Here is a 27,763-nt window from a genome sequence, read left to right as displayed (position 1 = left end):
GAAGATATTCCAAACCATGTTTGGAGAATCCGTCTGCGAAGAACTTATGATTCTCCCAATTGTCAACAATTCCGCAAAATCGAGAAATATTGAACAGGATCTGGAAAAAATGACAAGGTCACAAAGGATGCTGCAGAGGTGAAGAGAGGATGGAAGTAAATGGGCTGATCAACGGAGTGTTCAACAAGTGATGCAAGGCATTTGAAGAGAAAAATCACGACAATCTCATTATTTTGACCGCATATTCCTTAACAAAATGCTAAGAAGCAAGCATCAATGAGACACAGCGTTTTCAAACTAAATTTTTTAACAAAAGAACAATGTTTCGCATGGAATCAAGTACCAAAATCGGCAAAGAAGAGATTTCTGATGTTGAAAAATCATATTAGAGCCTTTAAAAATAAGCTATGTTTTCTAAACTAATGAAAAAAAAGGGTGGGTTATATCTATTATATAACCACAAGGTTGACGTGGGACTACCTTAGCTTAGCAATCATTTGTTTGTATTGATTAAATTTTTGATTAAATGAAAAAAAATCCGAATTCAATTGAATTTAATTTATTTGCTTTGTTAGTAAAAAGATTGAACAAATGCCATGTAAGGTCTATTTATGCATTGTGAAAGATTATGTTCTTCGTTACAAGTAAATTTTATGACAGTCCTTTTCGTTTGGTATGATGCCCAGGACAAAATATGTGAACGGAATATCAAATTATAATTAAAAAGTACTCGCAGTTTGCATTTATTTGCAAAGTCAATTTTCCCAGATACCTTGATTCTGAAGTCTGTATTGGGAAACACATTTCAGTCGGAACAGAAATGCCCCCGGCTTACAGGAATTTGCAATGCCAATTTCCCCACGTTCCATGGAAATGAAGTATGTGTAGGGAATTACATTTCAGTCGGGACAAAAATGCCACCGACTTGCATGAATTTGCGATGCCATTTTCCTCACGATTCATGGATTTGAAGTCCGTATTAGGGATGGCTGTGTTGGGAAACCATAAATCGGCCCAATCAAAACGAAGCAGTTAGTACGCTTGGATAACGCTTAACATTTTACAGTGATTCAATTGTTTATCAAATGAAAAATAACTTTTTATTGATTGCGATAGATGCGTAGAAATATTCCCTATCAATTGATGCAAACATCTTTCCGGTCCAGTAAGAAATGTTCGATTTTTTCCTGCATGTTCTGTGTTCAGTTTTTCATTTTACTTCCCATATATTCCGGTTAGACGTAATCCCACGTCAAAACTCACTCGTATTACAATAATAGGTACTATTGCGATGATAAGTACTGTTACCCTAATTATAAGGAAAAAGCAATCGTTTCGAAAATCACACTGCCTTCAATTGTCAATGCAAATATCATTCCCGCCTATGGTAGCGTAACTAGAAACATTTGAATTAGTTATCTATACTTAGAACACCAGATATTATTCAGTAAAATAAGACATAATGACCACAATTAGCGGTCAAATTTTTGACTAACTTGTCCGCGGTCACGCTTTCCGATTCAAGAGAATGAATTAAGATTAAAAAAAAGTATTAAATATAATAATGCTGGCTCATCGCTACGCACTATACGCAACTAAATCACTTTATTATACAATTTTTCGAAAAACTCTCCTCAGTTTAACATCGCCCTGGTTTCGAATTTTTCGAGCAAAACACTACTCGGTGTTCGCTCATGCAGATGCTTCGGGACCGGTTCCAGCAGTTCACCGGCACCACCAGAGAAGCAACACGGCAGAGCGAGCGGCACACCGAGTGTGTGTTCGGTTCTGATTACATCCAGCGCACCACCCGTGTGGGGCGTGAATAAGGGGGGGGGTCTAAGAACGTCGACAAAAGCCTGGAAAATATATACGCATAAGGGGAGCAGCAGCAGCAGGAGGATGTGGAGGAGAAAAAAGCAGAAAAACACACTCCGCAATACGGTTGAGGTTTTTTGTCGTCTCATCATCCCCATGCTTCTTAATACCACTGGGAGATCCCGATGTGGTGCCGGCGGGGATGGTGGATCGCGGTCCGCTTCGGTTTCATGAGCGATCCGGCGGTGGGTAGATTATTCTCCTTCGCCTCCTCCTTCTTTGGGGCTTTTTTGAATTCAGATTGTTCGGATGTGAGAGGCACTTCTCATCAACTGCGGTGTGTGCGGATTGTTTTTTTTGTGCTCTGCATCACCCGCGTGCTTCGTTTGCCAAGTCAAGTCAAGAAAGATTTAACTCGACGTAGGAAACACACAGAATGGAGGATTATATTTTTTGTTGTTGTACTCGATATGTTCAGAAAATACAGCACAATTCGCTTGGCTTGCAGTTGTAGCAAATGAACACAAAACTCTCGTCGATCCACACACAGTGGTGGAAGTGTTTCTGTTGCCGCGTTGGTTGTTGGCCAGCGCGGCTCCTCTGCATCAAGACACCAAGAAGCGAAATGCCTTCCATTCTCCTTCGGTTGTTATTGCAGGAACCTCTTGCTCTGTTCTGGTGTGGCTTCGCGCTGGAGTTGGACCGTATTATTAATATTGTTTTCTTGTTCTGGCTTATAATAAATGTTGTTGCGTTGTTGCTCCTGCCCGTTTGCCTTTTTATCGCCAATTGATTCTTCGCGTCGAGTGATTCCGATGAAGCTTGGAAGTTTACTTTGTGATCTTCGGTTTCTTGTTGCAAGCAAGCGGACGGCGGAATTTTATGTGTACCACACTATCCGAAATGAGTTATTCCATCCTCTCTTAGATTTCGATTATCTGATCGCTGAACCGCCGATCGACCCATAGGGTGCGTGATCTATTTATAGAGCGCGGTTGGTATAGGCTTCAGCTTTTGCTTCAGAGGTTTTTCGGAGGCATCCCATTCTCTTCCCTGATGGTGGAATTCTCGGTAGGATTGGAACACAATTTCTAATTATTAGGCTAGCGGATGCCGTGTATATGTTTTATGTATCCCCCGGAGAAAGGCACCTTTTTTCCAAGACGAAATAAAAGCGAACCAAACAGCGGAAGACGAAATCGTTCTGCCAGCTGCATTTCTGCATCATTATGAAAACGGTTAGTTATTTCTCCTGTTTGTTTGCTTCTTCTACTTTCTCAACAGAAGCCGTTGTGAAGGCGCCATACATTTAAATCCAACACAAATATATACACCATGCAACTGGTCTGCTGGTCTGGTGCTGCTCATTCACCTGCGATAGCAGAGAGATGGGATATGGAAGAGGTCCTGTTTTGCAATGTTTTGAAATTTAGTAACCACACCATTCCATCGCTTTATCGCAGGTGGCGCTCCATCACTCTCGGCTCGGATCCAAGAGACAAGTAACTTTTTAATGCAACTCCAACACCTTGACTATCGAACCGAATCACCGTGGTCCCGGCGGCATCGCCACTCATTTTTATCGTTATCGTTCGCATTTATATTTCCTCCGCACGAATATTTTAGTTCGGCATTTCGCCTTCCACAATCAATCTTTCTTCGCTGATATGCAGTCCGCGCTGCAAGGAGGGGATGGTGATGGGGAGGGTTTATATCATAAAGATTGTGGAGCAAAATATGTGCGGCAAACGACCGATATGCCATCGTAAACATCGCGGCGGCGCGGGCGGAGCGGAAGATTTTCGTTCTCTCTGCCGTTTTTTTGCCAGGGAGGAGGTTCAGTAGGCCACGCTGTTGCAGCACGCGTAAACCTTATCCGCTGGGTCGGAATTCGCCGGCCGCCGAAGGTTAGATGCCGGCTTTCGCTCTTGTTTTGCTACTTTCTCGTCCGTGTGTCTCATTCGGGGGGTTCAAACATGATTTCTCGTTGCGGCGTTTTTCTTTTCGTTTTTTTTTTGTCGAATCGGAAGAACCACTCGGAAGATAAATCATAATGACGGTGATCAGCGTTGTCATTGCCGATTCCCAGCAGCGGTGAAACGTGAGAGAGTTTAATGCTTCCCCGTAAATCGGGATTAGGTGGAAGTGTGAAAATTGTGCAACACACGATTCGCTTTGGCGTTTATGTAATCCTCGATATCGCATTATACAGTTGTTTGTATGCACAACGGTGTGGTTTATTGCAGCATTTACATGAGTGCCGACGGGACTCCCGCATTTTGTTTTTAGAAGCTATGATAGAATCTTTGATGTTGACTCTTCCTATCGAAGGATCACTGAATGCGTGCGAACAAAACCTATCGACCAACAATGATTGAAAACGAAGATATATGCTAAATCTGTAAATAAATCTTACGAACAAATTGGGGCCCATCAATTATTTAATCAGTTTATTCAAAAATTTTGACTTTGATTTAGGTTCAAATATGTTTTCATCAATCCACCTAAATCCCACACAGGATGTCGACTCAAAATCCGAAAAAATACCTGATATTCCCTGATTTTCCAGTATTTTTCAAAGAAAAAATTCAGATGTAGACTAGCAATCAAATTATCTACTAGTTGTGTAATTATAGTTCATAAAACATTGAATTAGCAAAACCAATGAAAGGGCTGGGTAAGGGAGTTAAAAGTGCCCCCAAACCAAATCACCAGCTCTATGGAAAATATTGTATAGGATACCAATTAAGAAATTTGGACTATTTTTTTGAACCCTCACGTGGTACGTACATTTCAGTTCTCAAAAGCTTCGAGATAAAATTTTGAAAAAATACTGAAAGTGCATTTAAATTTCTTCTGTAATTTAAATACCTAAAACATCTTGAAATATTGATTTTTTTTTGGGAATTTAAAGATTCAGTACTACTCTAATTCGTATCTAAATATGTTCCTACGCTTTTTCTAGATATGTGTGATTTTTTCCAGAATTTTAACAGTGTTGCGCGGTACAAAAAATATATTTACAAATTTTGATTTTATTTTTAGAATTTTGAGACCCTGTACTGGTTTCATTTATATTTAAATGTGTGTGATGATTTTATTGTGTTCGTGAATTAAAATTCATAAGACTAAACATATCAATATTTGATCTATTAATAGAGCTATCCAATTTCGCAAAAATATTAATTTCGAAATAACAAAAAAATATTTTCTATAGAATTTTGTTTGACGATATGTCGTGGTACATCATAGTAAGATGCACGTTGAGTATTTTTTTTCCGTAGAAAAACTACGTTCTTAGCCATAGTTCTTTTTTTCAACTAGCAATGTACCTCGATAAAACCTCATCACTGCGCAAAGCTTAACCATAAGCTGTTATAGTGAACCATATAGTGATTCAGGAAAACTGTCTTATTTTCTAATTATATAACATTGTCCATAGCGCCAGTGATAAGGTTTGGAGCTTCTTTTTACGAATACACGAATACACCACAATCATAGATTTTAAAAAAATAAAAAAAGAAAGAAAAAAATATGTTAACAAAATTTATTAGCTATTTTCGTACCGCGCAGTTCTTGAGAATTTTTGAAAAAAAATCACAAATATCAAAAATCACCTACGAACATATTTAAATATAAATCAAACCAGTACTGGGTCTCAATTGAAATTCTTAAAAAAAATAAAAATTTTGAAATATATATATATATATATATATATATATATATATATATATATATATATATATATATATGTGTGTGTGTGTGTGTTTGTACCGCGCAACACTGTTAAAATACTGGAAAACAAAATCCCAAATATCTAGAAAAGGCGTAGGAACACATTTAAATACGAATTAGAGTAGCACTGAATTTCTAAATCTAAAAAAAACTAAATTTCAAGATTTTTTTTAGCATCTCAATATGTGATGAATTTTTTTTTTATATTTCTCGATACATAATAGCAAGATGTACTTTCAGTATTTTTTTTTCCAAATTTTTATCTCGAATCTATTGAGAAAGCATTCAAAAATTAAAAGTATCCTATGGTGAGCCACATAGGTACTTAGAAAAATAGTCAAAATTTCTTATTTAGTACGCTATATAATATTTTCCATAGAGCGGGTGATTTGGTTTGGGGCACTTTTTACTCCCTTACCCAGACAGGCCCTTTATGAACGTATGTCGATATTATTATTAATTCGTTTATTTTTACAGCACAGTTTCATACGTTTTAAGGAGTTGAATTCTTAACTGTATTTTATTACTACAGGGAAACTTCGATATAACGTACCCTCGTTATAACTTACTCTCGATATAACGTCACTCGATATAACGTACACATGATCAAAGTCCAAAAAATTTTTTTAATATTTTTTTTCTGAAAGAACAATAAATTATCTGTATTTTGATACTAAAGCTTGTGTTGTAACTTTAACCAATCCCGAAATATTACTGTTTTGTTATTCCGGATTCTAAATGAATCAAACTTCAATCAACAGAACGAAGGGAAACATCATGAGAAAAGTTGGATTCGTCTTCTTATTGATTTTATTCATCAACCATACTCAAACAGCAACACAATAAAGTAATATAAACTACGTTTCAGAGTTCTTTATTATGCTTCGATATAACGTACATTTCGATACAACGTACAATTTTGAAAGTAAAATGTACGTTATATCGAAGTTATCCTGTATACGAAACTATTACGATTTTAACGAAACATTTTTTTCTTTTTTTTCTTTTCGGCTTTCTTTAGTGCATTTTCCAAAAATTTATTCGATTCACCCCGAGCGATTTCGCTTCTGCTTCTCGTAACCGTTTCAATTAACTTTGATTTGTTTGACGCAAAAGTTTCTTTCTTTCACTTTAAAACCAGTGCTTCGCATCCCAGACGAAATTTCAAGATTTGTCTGTCGTGAAATTTTGTTACAGATAATAGTAATATTTTCTGTAACAAAGAAATAATTTATTATAAAAAAACGATAAAAATTGCCAAAATTCCATACTTTCTCTCTTCAGTTGACAGTCAGATAAAAATGCCAAATCACTTTATGATTGTATCGTACCCATCTTTCTGCTTACGCGCACATATCTACCAATGCGGAATGCCAGTAAAAACGACGCGAATGTAAAAGCCGTCTACATTTGTGCTGTTTACCCTCCGGAAGGACTAAGTTTACCTACAGGCAAAAGCAAACAATATATTTTGAAAAATCTACAGAGAGTTCAACTAGTCAAATACATTTTTTGTTATTATTAACTATCTGATATCTGCAATAACCAAAATTCTAATTGGCGGTTTTTTTCCAGATTGGTGATGAAATTCCCTGATTTTCCCTGACATTGTTTGAATTCCCTGATATTCCCTGATTTTCAAGGTTATTCGACACCCTGTCCAGGGCTTGGAAATATTGAGCTTGTTAAGCAACATTGAAAATATATTTTTATCAGTGTCACGCGTTTATTTTGCTTGTCGATGCTGCTGTCATTCATTCGACGGCAAACAAATTTACAACTGTGTTCATTCATATTCATTCTGTGCTCTCTGAGCTTTCCTTAAAGCTCGAGTCATGAGAATTCATTCACATTTATTCATTGCCATTGAATTGTCAGGAATGTTGTGACTTTTCATTTTCAATATCCCGATATGTGTGTGATTTTCTCATTGAGTCAGTGCCTTGCTTATTCAGTTGTTTTTGAAGTTACTCCGAAAGGGCAACGCAAACGGTGGCGCAAGCGGAAATGCCAACAAAAGAGCAAGATCTGCATGCACACTCACAACTAAGGATTGCTTAGGCTTGGACGGCGAGGGGGCATTTTGCAGAATCGACCCAAGCAGCGAATGCAAACTTTGTCAGCCAAAGCTGGATGTTGGCAATTTCATCCGCTAATCCTATAGCATAGTTTGATCCGTTTGCAAAAGGAAGCTCGAAATATTCCCATTGCGGTCATGTCTTGGACACCACCATTTCATGTTCATGTGTTCAGAATTAAAAAAAATTAATGTTTGAAATTTGAGTCAAGATGGTATTTTTTACATCGGAATTCTTCTTTTGAAGCATTTCTGACAAGTGGATTTGGAACAGCATATTCACTATGTAAAATGAAAGCAATTTAACTGAGACGGAAACCTTGCATGCTTGAACAATTTAATTTCTTGTCACTATTATGAGCATTCTGTGCTTTCTTATATTCCTCAACGAATTTCTCCGTTTCGTCAGTGTCGGAGAACGATGCTGATAGTGAATGAACTGGTATGTTAATGTCAATGAATGACAAAACTAGGGATATTTTCTTTTGCTCACATTCCGTGAACGCAGAACAGAACGAAAAACAGAATGAAAAAAAACTGGACTTATTTCGAGAATCCGGAGTTGTCACATCGGGACATCGGTAAGATGCTGGGAATCGTCCAATCCACGGTCAGCAGAGTACTAAAACGATACTTCGAGAACCTAACCATCGACCGGAAGGTGAAGAACGGCAAAAATGGATGCTCCGTCAGTGAAAAAGATCACAATCGCGTAGTTAAGTAGTTTAGACGTGATCCGAGAAGTTCGGTCCGGGATGTCGCCAATAGCTGAATTTGTCAAGTTCATTCGTCCAGCGGACCAAGCAGCGGGAGGGCCTGCGTACATACAAGGTTCAGGAAGGCTCCTAACCGCGACGAAAGGCAAAACATGGTGGGGAAGACGCGAGCCCGGAAGCTGTACACCGAAATGCTGACGAAGCCGCATTGCCTGGTAATGGACGACGAAACCTACGTCAAAGCGGACTTTCGTCAGCTGCCGGGCCTGTTGTTCTTCTCCGCAGAGAACAAATTCAGCGTTTCGGAGGAGATTCGCAAGCAGAAACTATCCAAGTTTGCCAAAAAGTACATGGTGTGGCAAGCGATCTGCTCTTGCGGAAAGCGGAGCGCCCCTTTCGTGATGACCGGCACGGTAAACGGGCAGGTTTACCTTAAGGAGTGCCTACAGAAGCGCTTACTAACACTATTGAAGCAGCACGAGGGCCCGACCATCTTCTGGCCGGATCTCGCTTCGTGCCACTATTCAAAGGACGTGTTGGAATGGTACGAAGCCAACGGGGTCACCTTCGTGCCAAAGGAAATGAACCCGCCCAACGCGCCGGAGCTTCGCCCAATAGAGAAATATTGGGCGATTATGAAGCAGGCCCTTCGGAAGAACCCAAAAGTTGTCAAATCGGAGGCGGACTTCAAGAGAAAATGGATTTCTGTTCAAAAAAAACTACAACCTGACGTTGTACAGAACCTTATGGACGGGGTAAAGAGGAAGGTGCGAGCAAACGGGCTTGGGTTCGAAGTATGAATAAAAAGAAAATGCCAAAAGTTGTTTAATAGTTTTTATTTTACTGTCTAAAATTTTCAAAAGGGTCGGTCTACTGGGCGAATTTCTACAACGTTTTTTCCGTGATGCATTTTGATGTGACACACCCTTTAATATTGAAAAATCATGACATCTCTATATTCAAAAAATTAAACCTCATCTGCGTTTTCAGTAGTTTTGAGCTTTCCACCTATCCTGAGTACACTGCAGTCGCTTTTTACGCGGTTTTTGACGTAGGACTATGTCTTACATTAAGGGTGCCAAATCAGAAAACAGGTCACGTTTGTATGCAATAAAGTTAACGTTAATAACTATTTTTGCTGCGAACGAATTTTAACGATTTGCATACCAATCGAATCTGAAATTTTCCAAGATTTGTTTGAAATGCTATAAACTACAATCCCATAGTCTGTATATGGTTCAAATTGATGGAAGCATTCCCATTTCCCCATACATTTGTTCTGTCCATTTGTGTGCTTTCCCAAACAGAGCTGTCAATGACGAGCAACTTATGCAGTCGCTAGAATAGAAACAACGAAGGGGAATAGCGAAAAGAAAAAAATTTGCGAAGTAAACTCCACCCTTGCATAGTAAGTAAGCTGTCGCTAGCGTATAAGTGTTGCATCTCCTCTGAGGAAGATTCCTAGAATATTTCTGTGCCCGAAACAACAAAGGTCACTTATTCTGCTCGTTTTCTGTTTTATGTTTCCCCTCGAGCTGTGAACGCTAGCGAATATTTCACTTGAAGTGCATCCGGCATTGCAATTAACACAACCATTCGAGCTATGGCAAAGCAGACGAAAAAAGAGAAGAATGAAAATGATTATAGGTCGCTTCTAGCCATCAGTGTTTGGCTTTGTGTGTGTTGCTTGTTTTCGCGAAACTTAGAAATTGTTCATTTCCTGTACATGTGAATAGCACACCTTCGATGCTTTTAGTTGCCACTTGTATTTGCTCTCGTGCGCATCGTTCTGAAGCAATAAGCTCCTAGGTTTGTTGATGGTTTTGACCGAGAGTCGAGAAACGATTTTTCATATACGGTCATTCTCGAGATGTTTTACGTTTATCGCTGCAACTGTGTGCATCTGTTAGACGCGTGGTTGATGCTTGTTGAATGGCCATGAACGGAAGAAACAAATTGCGACATATAACCAATTAGTGTATTGTTCTCGCAAAGGCAAGAAACAATCGTTGCTTCTCGTAATGATTCTACAAAACCACGCATACCATTAAACCTTTTCAGGGTCCTCGGAACTTTTTACTAAAGAGTTATTTATGAAATTTCGACTTATTCGCAAATAATATCCAAAGTGGTAAACCAACAAATTTTAAAAAAAAAAAGATTGCGTAGTCCTACGTCCTAAGGGGTCGTGTCTACGATTGTGCACATTTTTGAGAAAAATGAATTTCAATTTTTAATTTTTTTTTGTAACTTCAATGAAAATTCCTACATTTCATCCTTTGAAAAGAATTTTGTAGTAATTTCACTAGTCCAGTAGTTCAAAAATTATTTATTTTTGAAAAAAGTAATTATTAGTAATTTTCGCACCATCAGTTAACTTTGAAAAATCATAACTCAAAAACGAAAGAAAACGCCTCTCTCATGTTTGGATATGTTATGTAAAAAACTTCAGCCTTCAAGAAAAAATATAAGAAAATATAGCGCCCTCTAGTCCAAAGATACGAAAACAACAAAAAAACAAAAGCAAACAATAATTGTGAAAACAAAAATCCATTTTTTTGAAAGTGTAAAATCATTCAGAGAAGATTTGGCTCATTGGCTTTAATTTGATATGTCGATCATCTGAATCGGTCCAGTAATTCAAAGGTTATGAAATTTGAAAAATGTCATTTTTTGAAAAACATGAAAAAATTATTTTTAGAGCACCCTAAAGTGGAAATGAGCACCCTAATAAAAACATGAAAAACACGGGTCTAATATTTTGCGATAAGGAACAAAACTGAAATTTTCGCTGAAATCAGAGAACCACTATATCGGTTTGGCATGGAATGGCTGAGGTATTATAGTTTTCGTGTTATAAATTTTTGTAAAAAAAGCTGGCCCTTCTAATTCTTTTTCAAGTATTTGCATACTTAACTTGCTTAAATGACCAATGTATTTACACTCACACCGTTACACTCCAATCTGACGTGTTGCTATCAATGCACAATGGTCCAGGAAATGCATTTAAGTGGAAATTAGCATTTAGAGCTCGACACTTATTCTCTAGACCAACGATACAGAACCTGCCTCTCGCGGGCCGTATGTGGCTCGACAAACTTTTCTGGTTGGCCTACCTGGTGTGTATGATGTTTGGAACTCATACACAAAAAACTATAAATATTAGTTAAAGTTTCCGTCCCTTACTCAGTTCAAGCATTCATTCATTGACCCCTCGTCAGTACTATGAAATGTTTGTACTGAAGACTTTCATGACATGACATGAAAGTTTCATCCTTGATTTTTTATAATGTTTGTTTTTCGCCGGTTATAAGTTCTGACAACATTGAAATGACTGCTCCATTACATGTAATAACTTCATTGAGAACACTTTTTGTCTGGAGAATAAATATCTTCCACAAAGTTGTTTTTAGCGCTTTCTATCTAAGATGCATTAGGGTGACCATGAAAAAACGGGTCCTTTCTCTAATTTTTACATTTCAAATTCTACATCAAAATTGTCTTCGTACGACTTTTAGAGCTCATCAAGACCAACATTTTGCGATGCAGAACTTCTACCTACAGAACTATCTTAATTCTAGCTAAAGTTATTGATGGGTTTTCACCCAAAAAAAAACTCATGAATTCAAAAAATAACATAGATTTGAAAATCTTACATTATATAGTGAAATATGTTCTTTCAAATGTCACCAATAAACATTTTCTATGTTTGCCTCAAAGAGAATGACAAACAAATGGAGGGATCGCAGTTTTTGGGAAAAAATATAAATAACTTTGAGTAATGTTGACATATCGACAAATAATGCATCGCAAAATGTTTGTATTAGTAAACTCTAAAGGTCTTTCGATGACAGACTACAAAGTTGTCTCAAATAACCAGGCCTACAACATTGTCCAAATATATTTACCACTACAGGTCGGACTCGATTATATTTTATTCGATTATATACAATTTTGGACTCGATTACAGTTTGAAAAAAAAAATATTTTTTTTATGTTTCAAATATGACTTATTTCACGAAAACATGTTACCTTTCAACGATGAAGTGAAATTTAAGTGGCTTTTATATGTACATTGGGGTCAAAATTATGATTTTATAAGATTTTGCTTGAATTTTCATCAGAGATTGTGTGTATCAATTTTGCAGCGAAATTAAGATAGATAGAAATTCGGTGTCAAAAAATAAATTGTAGAGCGGTTAGAAAACTTTAATTTAATTGATAGAAACAATCAAGTTCAAAATGATTTTTCTAGGATGAAATTGATGATAACATATTAAAAAATACTAACTTTGAATTTTCACTTCCAAAATGTTACCAAAATTCACTAATTTAGATGTTTCACAACTATATCCTATACTAAATTTTCTCATCTTTCTAATGGAAGCAACCTAATCGTCTTCTGTAGCGTACTTTTAATGTAGCGCCAGTTTAAGACAACAGAGTCTGAAATAAACAAAAAGTTCTATAACTCTGTCATTGTTGAAATTCAAACATACGCCTAGAAGGATTTTTTCATCAAATATGATCCTCTATCACCTCCCGAATGAATTCGGATGTTTTATATGAGAAAGGTATTTTATGACTTTAAGGGGATGAATCAAAAATTAAATTATTCTTTAAAATTTAAAAAAAAAACAAAAATATATGCATAAAGAACGATTGAAAAAAAAACATTTTTTTGACTCGATTGTATATAGTGAAAATAAATCCGAAACTGTATATAATCGAGCCCGCCCTGTGTCTATAAAAATAAGAAATGTATATTTTTTATTTCATCGACGATTTTGGTCACCCTACTTATTGATCACATAAAAATGAGCGCTCTTTCATATGAGGGGCTTAGAATGCAAGGGCTGTAAATGACTTGATCGATTTCGCTTCATCAACTTTTTCTTTCAACTCAATTGCAAAAATGTTCCAATTTAAGTTTGCTATAGAATCTGATAGGTGAGGTTCTGACATATCTTCCACATTGTCAAATACAGCTGGGAATGTATTTGAGGCTAAGCTATGACCAACAGAGAGAGTCGATGTAGAGAAATCGTCCATTGTGAAATGGTCAATCGAGTTGGCATGAAATTCGACAATATTAACTATCAGTCAAATTAATTCAAATTGCAAAAGATGTTATGGTTTTGACATGATGTTGGATACAGTAGAACCCCGATTTTCCGCGGAATAGTCGGCCTAGGTATAACGGAAATCGCGGATAACGCAATAAAGGGCTTAACATGAAGTGTTTAGCATGTACACCACCAGTGATTAGATAATGTGAAAGCCATGACCAAAACAAAAAAAAAGGTACTCTACCACTAACCGACAAATTTCTGGAAGATCTATAGAATTACTAGGGAACTCACTTTCGCGGATAATCGAGGTTCCACTGTATATTGAAAAAGGATCCGGTTTAAAAAACCTGTCCGGATTCTAAAGCATTGCGATATGCTTTGATCGACATTACATATGTTTGCGATTCTATCCGACTTTATATACGACTTAGAATATGCAAATTATACGATTTGATGTTTGTTGGGTTGTATCGTTCTAAAAGTAGATATATTTTTTATAAGGCTCCAACGGAATGAAAATCAAAGGGACATGAAGCCTATTGCAATTTTCTTTGTTTGGCTAGTATGTATAATACACTGGTTTTAAAATAAACAATTCATAATGTTGCTAAATTCGTAATGAGAGTATTCTGGGCTTCTATGTAAAATTGTAAGGCACATTTCTCAAAAAGGCACACGTTTAAAAATGAAAATTAATGTATACAAGAATGATTTGATTCAATATAGATTCATTTTGAATATCTACCATTGACAAATTTAGGCGTATTGGACCTTTATTCTATGTTTCGACAGCAAATATGAAAAACGATATCAAATTTTTCAGGAATCCCATAATTAGACATCCTTAAAAAAATACCTTTTGACATGGCTTTTAGAAAAAATATCTTTTCGTTCTGCACTGAATGTTGTTCTTCATATTGTTACAGGTCGGATCGATTTTTTTTATATTACAAATATGACTTATTTCAAGAAGAAATGTAACCTTTCAACGTTAAGGTGAAATTTAAGTGGCTTTTACATGTATAGATTTTGCTTGAATTTTCATCAGGAATTTTTTTTTTATCCCATTTATTTATTTAAGGCTCTTTAGCAATCTAGCTGTTACAGAGCCGAATTTTTCATCGTGTACATGTCACATGGTTATCATATCTATAATTAGCACATTACACAGTTGCCATTCGCCAGTATTCCTTCTATACCATTACATATGGTACATTCACACAGTAGCCATTTAGGCGTAAGAGTATTCTTTCTGTTCTTCCATTATCCAGTTGGACCACCGGACAGCGGAGACAGTTGATTGATCATTGTTGAGTTATTTATAGAACAGCAGCCCGATGTGTCTTGCAGAGCAGAGCAATTGTATGGATGAATCGATCTTATTTCGACCGTGGATCGATCTCCATCGCTGATGATTGTTGCGTGGACGTAGCTATTCTGTAACAACACAAAGATGGTCAATGAGGGCCCTGAGTTTTGAACTCACGATCGATCGCTTACGAAGCGAACGCGCAACCAATGTGGCTACGAAGACCCCCATCAGGAATTGTTTATATTGATATTGCAGCCAATTTAAGAAAGATAGAAGTTGGGTGTCAAAGAACAAATTGTAGGGCGGTTAGGCAGCTTCAATTTAATTGATAGAAACAATCTAGTAATCTTTTTAGGATAAAATGAATGTCACATTAAAAATTATTAATTTTCAAGTTTTTCACTTCCAAAATGTTTTTAAAATTCACTAATCCTGATGTTCCACTACAATATCCTTTACTAAATTTTCTAAATGATCGTCTATCACCTCCTGAGAGAATCTGGATAAGATTATTTTTTTCATATAAGAAAGGTGTTTTTTGACTTCAAAGGGATAAATAAGAAATCAAATTCCTCTTTAACATTCAAAAATCAAAAAAACGAATAAAAAAATTTTTTTTGACTCGATTATATACATGATTTGATTATACACAGTGAATGAAATCACAAAAATCAGAAACTGTATATAATCGAGTCCACCCTTTATTGGCATCTGCTGAACTAATAAAAAAACGAATTCATTTAGAAGAACGAATATTGCTCAAACAGCTATCCAAAATGAACTGTTTTGGGCACCTCTCTATGAGTAATATGACACACTTACCGTCGTATATGTTCTCCAAATATCCACATAATTGACTTTATACTTGTTGAGAATCATGCCTCGCTTGTTGAAACCAGTTCTGTGTAGAACACTATCTCGAGTCAAATTACAAACTAATATTGAAACTAAATAAATATTCAAATAAGTGTCGAAGTTCCAAACAAGTATCGACTAATTCTATCAGACTGAGATTTTTTTGTAGAAAAATCGCAAAACTAAGTATTGTTACATGCAAATTTTACCAAAAAAAAAATATAATAATTTTATAAATCGTTTATTTTGGTTATTTTTATTTTTGAAATAATTTTTATTGGAGGTGCCGAATCTGGTAAGATTTCAAATCGCGCCAATCCTCAATGTTATTGAGGTGATAATCTTTGTCGATTGTCAGGCCTTCCGGGATGGATACGTGAAGGACCACATCATGATAGAATAAGCGATACGACTATTCATATTATCATGGTGATTAAATTAGTCGAAACTCAAAAAAATAAAATCGATGATATAAAAATTATTTATAGATACCTTACCATGCTTCGTCATGTTTGGACAAATTCAATCAGCCCAATTCTGTATTCCGACGGATTTCCATTTCGTTCGAAATCGTTGTTTCGTTCGAGCTATAATTTCGCTTCACCTATTCCGAACGTTTTGCCCCTTTAATGTTCTAAGAGAAACAGATCGAACGAAATGTAAATACAACTCGAACGAAATACAGAATGGAATTTAATCAAGTCGTTCGAAATATTTCGAATCGATCGAAATACAGAATAGGGGTGAATATTTCGAGTAGTACTCTTGTTAGATAATTCAATTATATCAACTAGATAAACAATATAACACTGTACTGATTTGCTATCAACACATACAAAAAAAATGTAACCATTCCATTAGCAGGTTTAAAATCATAACAACCATTCACAGATCAGGAATCTCAAAATCATTGCAAAATCAAAACAATAATTGAAATTGTACCATTAACAACTTTCTTAGAATGGTATACAGCTCAGGATAAAAACAAAACGTAGCCCACTAATCCATAACGACATTACGCTAATATCGTTCCAAGTTGCATCCGAGTGCATTGTTTACAATCCGGGTGGTGGCGGTTTGTTTACATTGCTAATGTCGCGATACCAACCTAACGTCTAGTTAATCTTATTGTCACCTAGCTTGATCGGTTCGCCCATCCATGACTAGGCCCTTCAACTTATGAATCGAACCATGCAAACCTCGTTCAGGTCCCCTCGCTCGCATGTCACCCGCCGCCAAACAAAATGCAATCAGCATCAACAACTGTCGACCAGCTCCGGTGAACTGTTAATCCGACATTGGTCCGGTTGCTTTGTTCTGGGGAACTGCTCTCTTATACATCGGTTCTGGCCACCCCAGCTTTTGCTGGGCGCTGAAAGCCAGCGCTCACTATTTCTCCAGCGCCGCCGAGGTAACCATAGCAGGCGGACATTTCATCTCACTTTGCGATATTCTAGCCGCCACCGCTACTGCTGCTGCTGCTTCTTGTCTGTTCCTTTCGAATACCCCACGCACACACACTCAAGCGAAAATACAAAAAAAAATATAACCAGCCAAAGGCAGAGAAAGGCTGCTGCGGCAGCCGAGAATCTTAATTCGATTTCTTCGTCGAAAACGCACCTTTCCAGTAATCACTTTCACCACTAGCTGCTTCCGGCCGCTTCTGGCCACCAGTTTGCATCACTTTTCGGGAGTTTTTCACTAATTTTCACCACTTTTTTCGATTCTGGGAGCCACTCAATGCGAATATTGCCCCTTTGCACAGTGCGCGTTCATCAAACACGACGACGGCGACGACGAGCGCGATCTCTTTATTTTTCGGCGACTACGACTACGACTACGATGATGTGCGGCGGTGGCGGCGGCTGCAAAATGGCACACACACCAGTGCGCACTATGATGCTATCGGCACACAGTACTTCGAGAGGTCCGGGAACCATAGTCCCTTCAGCTGTAGTAGTGACGAAAAATCATAATAGCATTCACAAACCATACGGACAAAATTACGTCACCATACCAAGTGTTTGCGAGTGTAGGAACTGTAGCGACACCTCCTCGAAAAGATTGAACGGCACATGCGGTCAATAGCGATGTGTTGGTGTAAGAGGGAGTCATTTTCGAGATTGAGGTCGCATTTTCGAAACAACATTCGCATTATCGATTTCAATATGGTGCGTCAATTCGCTCGAAGCATGCGGGCGACATTAAACTGGCATCCGCAACCGTAGGGCATGCATAAATATGGCCACTGAGTGTGTGAATTTGGGGCTGAAATCGTTACAGTTATCTGTCTCAGTTGAATTCGAGAATTTTACATAAGGAATTTAATTGTGTAATTATCATTACTCAAAATTTATTAATACAATTGATACTTAATTGTTCCGAACCAACTATTTATTGCTTTAACTTTCAAAATTAAAATAGGTATCGATTAAGACGATTTTAGTTTCTGATTTCAATTGTCTGTAATGTGTTTTTGATTTTGGACTGGACTCTATAAAATATTGTTAGATTAGAATTAGAGGCATTAGAGCTCAGAACTATACATGTGATGATGTTTGTATTTCTACGCGCTTAAAAGTGAGATTCAGTCGTGATTTTTTTTAACAATTATTATTTAAATTCGTTTTAACCTTTTAATGTTGTCAGTAAATGGTAAAAAAGTTAGATTTATTATATTTACAATACGCGATTTGTCCAAAGTCATAGATAATCTTCGAAATTTTGAAGTTTAATAATGCACATAGATTATGAGTTCTAACTTCCGGACATTTTTATAAAGCTAATTTTGTGGATAATGGCGATGAAATCGATATCATATTACGTCAGTAGATATCATTGATTATGTAGGGGATTTCGTTCGGCTGAAACGGGAAGGATCAGTAGTATTTGAAACGCAATACATGCTACCCATTGTTTACCTAGTAAAATTAAATGAGTAAAAAAACATTTTAAGTTAAACGATTTCATAAATTGTGATTAAACATAATAATGTACTAAAAGCTAGAAAATAATCAAGCAAGTAGCAGTTATCACATCTCTTCTTCATTAGTCTAGGGCATTGATAATACTAAAATAAAATCGTGAGACATATGATGAAGTAGCTGATTGTGGATAATGGAAATCCAACGTACCTCACGATTTTATTTTAGCGATTTTTTTATTTTGTATTCTATTAGTCAATTCATTTCATTCAATACAGATATTGAGTGAATTGCAAATATACATAGTGAGTTTTCCAAATCAGTTTCGTTCGTGTATCAAATAACTCTATCAACCTTTTTTTTAGATAATATGGAATCAGCTATTTTGCAGCGGCGGTCAAATTGGATTTATCAAGATTATGGGATAAGCAGTTTTAAAATGACAGCAGAAATAAAGGTGTTTTATAAATTCGGTCAGTTCCTATTGGTAAAATTTATATTATTGTGGGACAACCCTACAGACATACAAACATACAAACAAACAGTTCAAGCTGAATAAAACCGTTTAGTAAAGTAATTTGCTATATAGTGATTGCGGCCATCTTAGTTTTAAATTTTTCATAAATAACTGTGTTCTACTAGTCAAGACCTTTCATTTGATGCCCATATTAATGGAGTTTTGAGAAAATATGTAGTCCGCCATTTTGTAGTGGCAGCCATCTTGGATTTGCTTTTGACGTAGAACTACGTCTTTCAGGAAGGGTGCCAAACCAGAAAACAGGTTACGTTTTTATGAATCCTCGTTCGTTAACGTTAATAACGTTAATAACTATTTTCACTGTGAACGAATTCTCATGATTTGCATACCAATCGAATCGGAAATGCTCCAAAATTTGTTTGATATGATATACATTACAATTCGCTAATCTCTAAACGGTTTTAATTCAAGAAAACTGGAAGAATTTCCTTTATCCCATAATTTGGTTCTGCCGATTTGTGTGCTAACCCTACCAGAAATTTGAATGCTTATAACTCGAACATTTCTTAATAGATCGGAAAAATGTTTGCATCAATTGATAGGAAATATTTCTACGTGTCTATCACAATTAATAAAATGTTATTTTTCATGAGATGGACAATTGAATAACTGTAAAATGTCAAGCGTTATCTAAACGCCCTAACTACCACGTTTTGATTGATACGATTTACGGTTTCCCCAACACAGACTTCGAAATTGATGTACCTGTGGAAATCCGCTGTGCAAATATAATTGCAAGTCGGGGGTAATTTTGTTCCCATCGATCTGTGTTTCCCTAACACGGACTTCAAAATTAATGCGCCTGGGGGAATCCGCTTTGCAAATACATGCAATTCGAGGGTATTTTTTGGTGTTGAATGCTTTTGTACTCGCTTGTCGTTGTGCAGACCGGGATATGTTTCCCTAAAACGAACTCTCAAACTGAGAAGCCTACCCAGCAAATATTAAATCGCATAACAAGCGTATATATATAACATCATATGCCCTAAAATTTGGTTGGCATATAATGCGCCTAACTGGCATATGCATGCAAAAGTGGAGGCCATATACATACATGGCAAATGCTTACCGAATTTGTTTGGATGAATATGCAACTTTGACCGGATATAATAGCGATTATGTTGAAATTGAATTGCGATCTAATATGAATATATTCATGGATTGTCAAAGCACCAAATACGACTTTTGCCATACTCATATACGATTTATTACAGACATAGAAAAAAGACAATGACGCAAAATATTTTCGTGAAATATTTATTATAGCCTCAAGTTTCGCCATTTTTATATATGAGTATTTATGTTTGTAGAAATAATAATTGTTTGATTGACTTGTGTTGGGAGTGGAATATGAATGTTTAAAATGGCACAGATTGATGTTTGGTGAAAACTGCTCCGATGTGAGTTTGAACTCCGGTCGTCTGGATTATCATCCCCCAGCTATCTCGCGCGGCTATCTGAAATTTAATTCAACAGCGGTTAAATCTTTCGAGTGCATCAGAATTTCATTGACATTTCAATATGATGTAATATGTTCTTTATTAGGATCTAATATGATTTACTGTTTTATGATTTTCTTCAGCATGCAACACGATTTACTACAGTACTGAATCGATTTAAATTATACGCTTTTACGACACACAAACTGCATCAGCGTAATATAGGCATATAATGCGGATTAAATATATTTTACGACAATGTACATCATAAAATTGATGTTTATTATACCGAATTGCGACTTAATTTGATAATCGTATATAAAATTGAGTTTTTACATTTTATGCGATTTCAAAAATACACGATACATACTTTGATTGATATTATATGCGATTGTGATTAATTCGGATTTCTTGTAAGACTTGGCACGTGCATTCAATTATTGAATGCCTAAAATATTTTTGACATAGGACTACGTCTTTCATTTCTATACCGGGTGTAAAATCAAAGTTTCGAAAACGAAAACGTTACGCCGGAGACCGAGATTTTGAGCGTTAATAGCTCCTAAACAACTGAATGAAATGGTATGATAAACACTTCATTCGAAAGATAAAATGTCTACGTGTTCTATACTTGTTACTTTTTGATCCAAAAACTTGTTTCAATACCCACATTCCGTTTTGCCTGCCAAGATCGGGTCGATGAAATGTCAACAATCGACCTCACCCACAATCCAATCGACGAAAAAAACATCGACCTAACAACGACCGTAATGCTGTTACCTATTCACGATGACGACGATTAGGTATCGACATCTGGATACGGCATTAGTTTGTATGAGGCAAACTAATCTCTATCATATTAGTCGGCCCGAATCAGTTTATATTTGCTAAAATTTGTATGAAATTTTTTTCTTGGCATAATTTTTCTACTTAAAGTACGTTGTCATGACCCTAATTTGAATTATTTTCTATAGACGTTCAGATATTCTCAAAAAAACTTATCATTATAATATAAAATTATCTCAAAACATATTTTTTTATGACGTTTTTTCACCACTTGCAGGCAATAGTGATTTTCACTTACATAGAGTACTAATTTGATTAAGGAAAAATCATGTTCATTCATAATTTTCATTTTAAAAGTGTATTCATTCCTTCTGCAAATCCATACTGTCATGCCTATTCCCCAATATCGTCAACGCGGATAGTTCGTTAGTCGAAAATACTGAATAATTAAACAAACCAAATGGCATCACTGGTGGTTCTTTTTTCCACTCCGCTAAACTGTCATCTCAAACAAAAACAAATGGGTCATACAACTGGTGAGTATGAAATATATTTCGGCTTTTTAATTATTAATTATTTTATCTTGTCTTATCAGCTATGAATACATTCGACTCGTTTGCTTCCATCAATCGGTAAGTGAGAAAGATGATTTCTCCCATCACCACAGTGCGGATTTCCACTTCTATCACAGCAGCCAACAACATCCGTTTTCCTGCGTCAGTAATCTCCAACGCCTGTTGGCAATGCCGAGGGACAGCATCAACAGCAGCAGCAGCAGAATTTGACCATGGTATGGTATTGCGAAGAACTTTCCCCATTAGAGGTTCCGTGCTTCGCGCACATTCAAAAATCCTCTTCGGACACGAAAACTCAACGACAAGGAGGTATTTATCAACTTGCTTAGCTGAATTACCACCCCGGAGGAACCCGAATGCACTGATTCCGTTGTATAGTAGAATGAAAATAGGCGAGGTAAGCGAACGTATTCGCATGATATTTTAATGTTCGCATTTTTATCCGGATCATACAACTGGTGAGTAGGGAATTCATTTCTGCTTTTCACTTACTAATCATTTTATTTTGTTTCAGCTATGAATACATCCGACTCAATCAATCGGCGAATGAGAAAGATGATTTCCCTTATCACCACATTGCTTATTTCCACTTCTGTCACACCAGCCAACAGAATCAGCTTTCCCGCAGCAGTATCCTTTAAGTCCAGGGTGCTATTCCGGGGAACAGCATCAACAGCAACCGCAGCAGAACCTGGCCATCGATAGTATTTCGAGCAATTTTCCCCATCGGAGATCCCGTGCTTCACGCACATTGAAGAATCCTCCTCAGCCACATATCTGTGTCATCAAGGGCAAGGAGGTATTCATCAATGTACTCAGTCGGATTTGAATAATAATAAATATGTTTAAAATCGATCAATGTATTTCCTTTTCATTTTCAATAACAAACCAATGCAAACAAGCAGCAAGCAGTGCTGAAAGCAGCGCTGCAAGCAAGTCGACGCCTTGCACATGTTGGCGAAAAAGTGGCGTCAAGTTGTTCGATGAATGCATATGAAAGGTCGATAACTCGATTGCAAGGTGGCAGCATTTGAGGTCGATTGTTGACATTTCATCGACCCGATCTTGGCAGGCAAAACGGATTGTGGGTAGTCTTAAAATTGCTTTCAAAACAGGCTATTGAAATCACCAATCGGTATATAAGCGAGCGCCGCTCGGAAATCCACTCAGTTCAAATTGAACAGCGATTGGAGCATGTTGTCGCTGTTGTGGTGAAGCTTTTCGTTTATCATGAAAGCGCGGATGAACGATGTCACCAAGAGCCTGTTTGTGCACCTATTCCAGAAGGGAATCCATCAGGAGGAGAGTAATACCACAAACGGTTCCCCGGGAAGACATCGCTACACACACATACACGCGCGGAATTCTTTCCGTTTGGATGCCATTCAGCATCGAGAAAGTTCCGGAAAGATCTAATCATTTCTGGAAAATAATTTGCCAGTTCCTCTGGGAATTTAAAAATACATTCATGTGAAATAGTTTATTTGAATGTTTTCTATCCATGTAACACTGTGACCAAATACATTTGGTTTTGTGATTTTTCAATCAATCGCAATTAACAGAATAGCTTCTGAAGATTATTCTTCACCATCAGTAGGATATTTCCGTATCCAATATTGTATGCGCCCGCAATCGATTATTGCTCAGTCGCCGAAAGTTTCGAGCTCAGAGAGTTCATTCCCCTCTAGTTTGCCTTCCAAATTGCCATCGTAAACCACATCTTCTCTCGATTCAATCACACACAAAAAGCATACTTAAGCGATATTCTGGTGGTGAGACACATTCATTTTTCGTGAGGACATCGACAAGACAACTTCGTTGCCTAACGTGCTGGAGGAGGTGGACGGCGAAGGATCGACACATACACGCGCAGAATTCTTTCCGTTTGGATGCCATTCAGCATCGAGAAAGTTCCAGAAAGATCTAATCATTGCTGGAAAATAATCTGCCAGTTCCTCTGGGAATTTAAAAATACATTCATGTGAAAGAGTTTATTTGAATGTTTTCTATCCATGTAACAGTGACCAAATATTTTTCAATCAAGTACTATTAACAGGTGGTTATCGAGTTAGTATTAACCACTGGAGGGCTTCCAGTATCGAGGAAAATGTGGAAATATCTAATCGTTGCTGGAAAATAATCTGCCAGTTCCTGTGGGAATTGAAAATTACATTCAAGCGAAAGAGTTTATTTTAATGTTTTCTATCCATAAAATATCCATATAATACATTTGGGTTTGTGATTTGTTAATCAAGTACAGTTAGCAGGTTAGCTTCTGAAGATTATTCTTCAGAACAAGGTTTTTCGTATCCTATATTGGATGCATAAAACCTTGTGCCTCCAACGTAACGCTCTTGTTTTCGAAGTCCCCCAAATATTCATTTATTCATTCATTCAGAATGGATTTAGACTCAACTTCAAACAAATGATCTCTAAATCAACGATAGTCCTACGTCACTCTTGCGGTTATACCATAGATATAACCCACTTCCTGTTTTTCGGTCTGTTCTTCGGGCCTGTCGGTACATGGTTAGGTTACCTTAAATATTTCAGTGATTTTTTTTCCATGTGCGATGCTCAAGCAAACCATTTGTCATGACAATTGTCATGCGAAAATGCGAAAACAGAATAGAAACTGAGAGAGGTTGGTGTCGACATCATGCCTCATACCGTATGTTTCTATTCTGTTTTCGCATTTACGCATGACAATTGTCATGACAAATGGTTTGCTTGGCGATGCTTGCAATTGTTTACCACTGTTGAAAATTGAAGAGTTGCAAACAAAATACTTTTTGTACAAATATCAAACCAAACTTTATCTGTCAAAAAGACGGATGGGTAATGTCGGTGACATGACCGGAGTGACGTAGGACTATACAAAGGGGACAGCTTTTGCTAAATATATATTTTAAATATATTGTTTTATTTTCTTCTCCTACGTGAATTCCTACCTATCTACCTGAAAAATGGATTAGTTTACTGTTTACTCTTTATGAACATGTTGGGGGTTCTGAAAAGAACCTTTGGTGTTGTGTTTTTGCGTTTTTTTTTTACAAACTTGATTCTTGATCTTTTTCTGAAGGCTTTGTACTTATGAAATGTTTAACGCCGGGCATCTTTCGGCGTATACACATATCGTACAATCAAAATGATGGCTGCGATAGGGAATGCACAGGTGGTCATCAGCTCGTTCACTATCATATATTTCACTATTGAGCACATTACCGTACCTTAAGCTGTGGTTTCGGAGACGAATGAACTGTAAGATTTGTAGTCTCCGCAAACAAAGTAAATAAAAATGAAAAAGAACTGAGGTTTTGGAGACGAACTCTACGATCTGTCGAAAAATAAACGAGCTATAAGCGTTCTAAAAACCAACAGTAAATACAGGGACGGATGACCTTCGGATTAAAGTCCTTTAAAATAAGAACAGAGCAGCAGGAAATACATAGCTAATCGTGTTGCTCCTTAGTTATTTCTCTATGCAATGCAGATGTAACGTCAGTCACCGAGAAAATTCGTTAATGCCGTCCTGCATACAATGTGTTGTAATTTGAAGCCACTTTTAATTCGGAAACCATGTATGGGTTTGTGAAAACTGAATGATCAATTTGAAAGACCTCAGCCAGCAATAAGCTCAAGAACAAGCATAAACAAAATAAATCGGTTTATATTATATGTCATATTATGTCACTTTAGAATGCATTGGTATTGTGAAAAACTTTTAATAACTCTTCTTTGAATGGTTTAATGGCCCTGAAAAGCGCCGTGTTTTACGGTGGCTGGTTTTGCCACCAAAGCAGTCTGTATAAACAAACCTTTTTCTTTCTTCTACCTGCTGCCGTTTTGCGATTGCGTTTGCCACTAGCTGAAACTAGTTGTTGCCTTGATGAGCGCCGAACCGAAGCTGCTCTGTTCTTGATGCGTGTTTTGTGATTGTCGTGAGCAGCTTTGCAAGCCATCTCGAGCACTCCGACGGTCGAAACTCTATAATCGCTGTTAGGTATACTGGTGCTCCGGCACCAATCTGTTCGGCCTAGTTACCCTTGCGGAGCAATCAGTGAATGCGACCAACAGGGAACTGGAGACCTGCACGGTTCGAGTGAGACTTTGTCTTTCCCTTAACTTGTCCTCCTTGGTTGTTTCATGATGTTTGTACGATGCGTTTTAAGGCAACGGATTTATCATATTATTCAATATAGCAGCACTTTCTTTGTTTCGTAAAATTTCATCAATGTTTTATATTGTTTCAAATTACCCTAATACTTCCCATGGCTTAGTGATTGGTGTGGTGCTTACCGCCTTAATCCTGATGATGCTCGAGATGTAAAACAGCAGTATAACGATAGTATTCTGTTTAAATAGCGAGGTTGGTCACAGGCTTCGCAAGCCGTACTATAAGAAAGCAACAAACGATACACAAAAAACAATATTGTGAATCAGGACATGTTGTAGTCATTTGCAGCTAATAATAAAGTTTTGCTGTCAGAAGATGTGTAGGGTTTTCGAACATAATTTGAGATGTTATAAAAATTGACATTATTTTCGCATGACAAAATGAAATTTTATTAGAAACTTTTGTATATCCAATTTTACGATGTTTAACGCTGAGAAAATGCAATTAGAAACGTCACACTGTACAGACAACTATCGTGACCACATTGGAACGTTCACAGGCGCTCGATTTTTTTTCTCGGTGTCAATCAAACAATACATAGAGGATCCTCTCAATTTTATCTGACGTTTGACATGTTAGCGAGTAGAACTCAGGGATGCCAGCTGATTTTCTTTCAATTGTCTTCACATGGTTCGAAAAAATGTCTTCAAATGTTTTTACAATCATATCGAAGGAAACTTAAATTCATAACTTTCTTTTGAACAAAGTTTGATAGCTTATTCATTTTTTTTTCTTATTGGTATTGTTATTGTAAGAAATCGAAAGAATTTAGCAATCCAATTTTCATATCGAAAACGATCGAAAGAAGGAAAACACTACGCTATTAGCGCGAACCGTGTGTACGATCCTACAATCACAATCCTACCTATCGGTATCGGGTGCAATAAAACCCAATGCAATCGAATGACGGAAAGGAAAGGGACCAAATAGATCGCACACATTTCTTATAGTGCTAAGTTCGTTGCCCTTGGAATGCAGTTATGAGTCAAAGATAAGCTCTAACCAGCAGTTGCATGTGGTGAATCACACATAAGCGATAGTTAAAGGACTTGTATGCAAAGGAGCAAGAACGTTTATGGTTTTCTCTTTACTTCACACATTAGATTTGAATTTAGGCTAGAATAAGAAAGAATAAAAATTGTATAAAAACCCAAGGTTCTCTGAATAACTCAAGTAGTCTTTGGAATCGTGTCGTACGATTACATCCGAAACCTCCTATTGAATCGACTGACGAGGGCTCTTCAGATTCAAGTTTTCCAACGTTCGCAGCAATAGTTGTATAATTTGCGCTCGGAGTTCGTGTACTCGTTCATCCTCCCGCTTAGTTGATATTTGATAGATTGATCAGCTCCCGTTCGTTGCTCGTTCCATACGGAATTAGTGCGAAGGCAGTCAATTCAGTTTGTTTGAGGACCAAGGTGAATTCACTCGACACTTTTTCGTACTTCAACCCTGTAAAGTGCCAATCCAGATTCGCAAGGTTGATTCCTTCGCTCAACTGAGTTTGCGTATTGGGCATCTTTTACATTTATATAGCGCATTTCATTAAACTTATCTTGAAGTTTTGAAATTTATTTCAATAAATGTAAACGAAGAATATATTACGCATCGGCGAACTAAGTTTTGAAATGATAATTGACTTGATAAACCAAGACAAGAACAACTTTTGACGATATTTTCGGCTAATGGTTGGAATTTTATGGAAATAATATCTCTCGAAAATCCACATACGCTATCAT

The 27,763-nt window shown here is 36.9% G+C and overlaps 1 protein-coding gene and 1 long non-coding RNA gene across 9 annotated transcripts in view; one reads left to right on the top strand and one right to left on the bottom strand.

Moving 5' to 3' along the window:
* The window catches only part of LOC129780205 (trithorax group protein osa), a 299,734-nt gene extending 282,324 nt beyond the window's left edge, over positions 1–17,410 (bottom strand). For 5 of the 8 annotated variants that reach the window (XM_055788221.1, XM_055788225.1, XM_055788229.1 and 2 more), the window contains exon 1: positions 17,206–17,409. The gene's annotated coding sequence lies outside the window, so the exon portion shown is untranslated. Of the gene's footprint in view, positions 1–16,693; positions 17,115–17,205 lie in introns of those variants that run through there. The other 3 variants (XM_055788228.1, XM_055788226.1, XM_055788222.1) reach the window with 2 other exon arrangements.
* A 4,142-nt stretch (positions 17,411–21,552) lies between these two features.
* On the top strand, positions 21,553–22,667 carry LOC129779299 (uncharacterized). Its single transcript, XR_008743617.1, has 3 exons — positions 21,553–21,808; positions 21,868–22,305; positions 22,362–22,667. It is a non-coding gene; the product is annotated as an uncharacterized LOC129779299 (long non-coding RNA).
* The last annotated feature ends 5,096 nt before the right edge of the window (positions 22,668–27,763 follow it).

The sequence above is a fragment of the Toxorhynchites rutilus genome, chromosome 3, assembly GCF_029784135.1.
Source record: "Toxorhynchites rutilus septentrionalis strain SRP chromosome 3, ASM2978413v1, whole genome shotgun sequence".
In the NCBI taxonomy this organism is placed as follows: Eukaryota; Metazoa; Arthropoda; class Insecta; order Diptera; family Culicidae; genus Toxorhynchites; species Toxorhynchites rutilus.
Note: the sequence above shows the minus strand (reverse complement) of the source record. Positions and strands in the feature narration are given on the sequence as shown.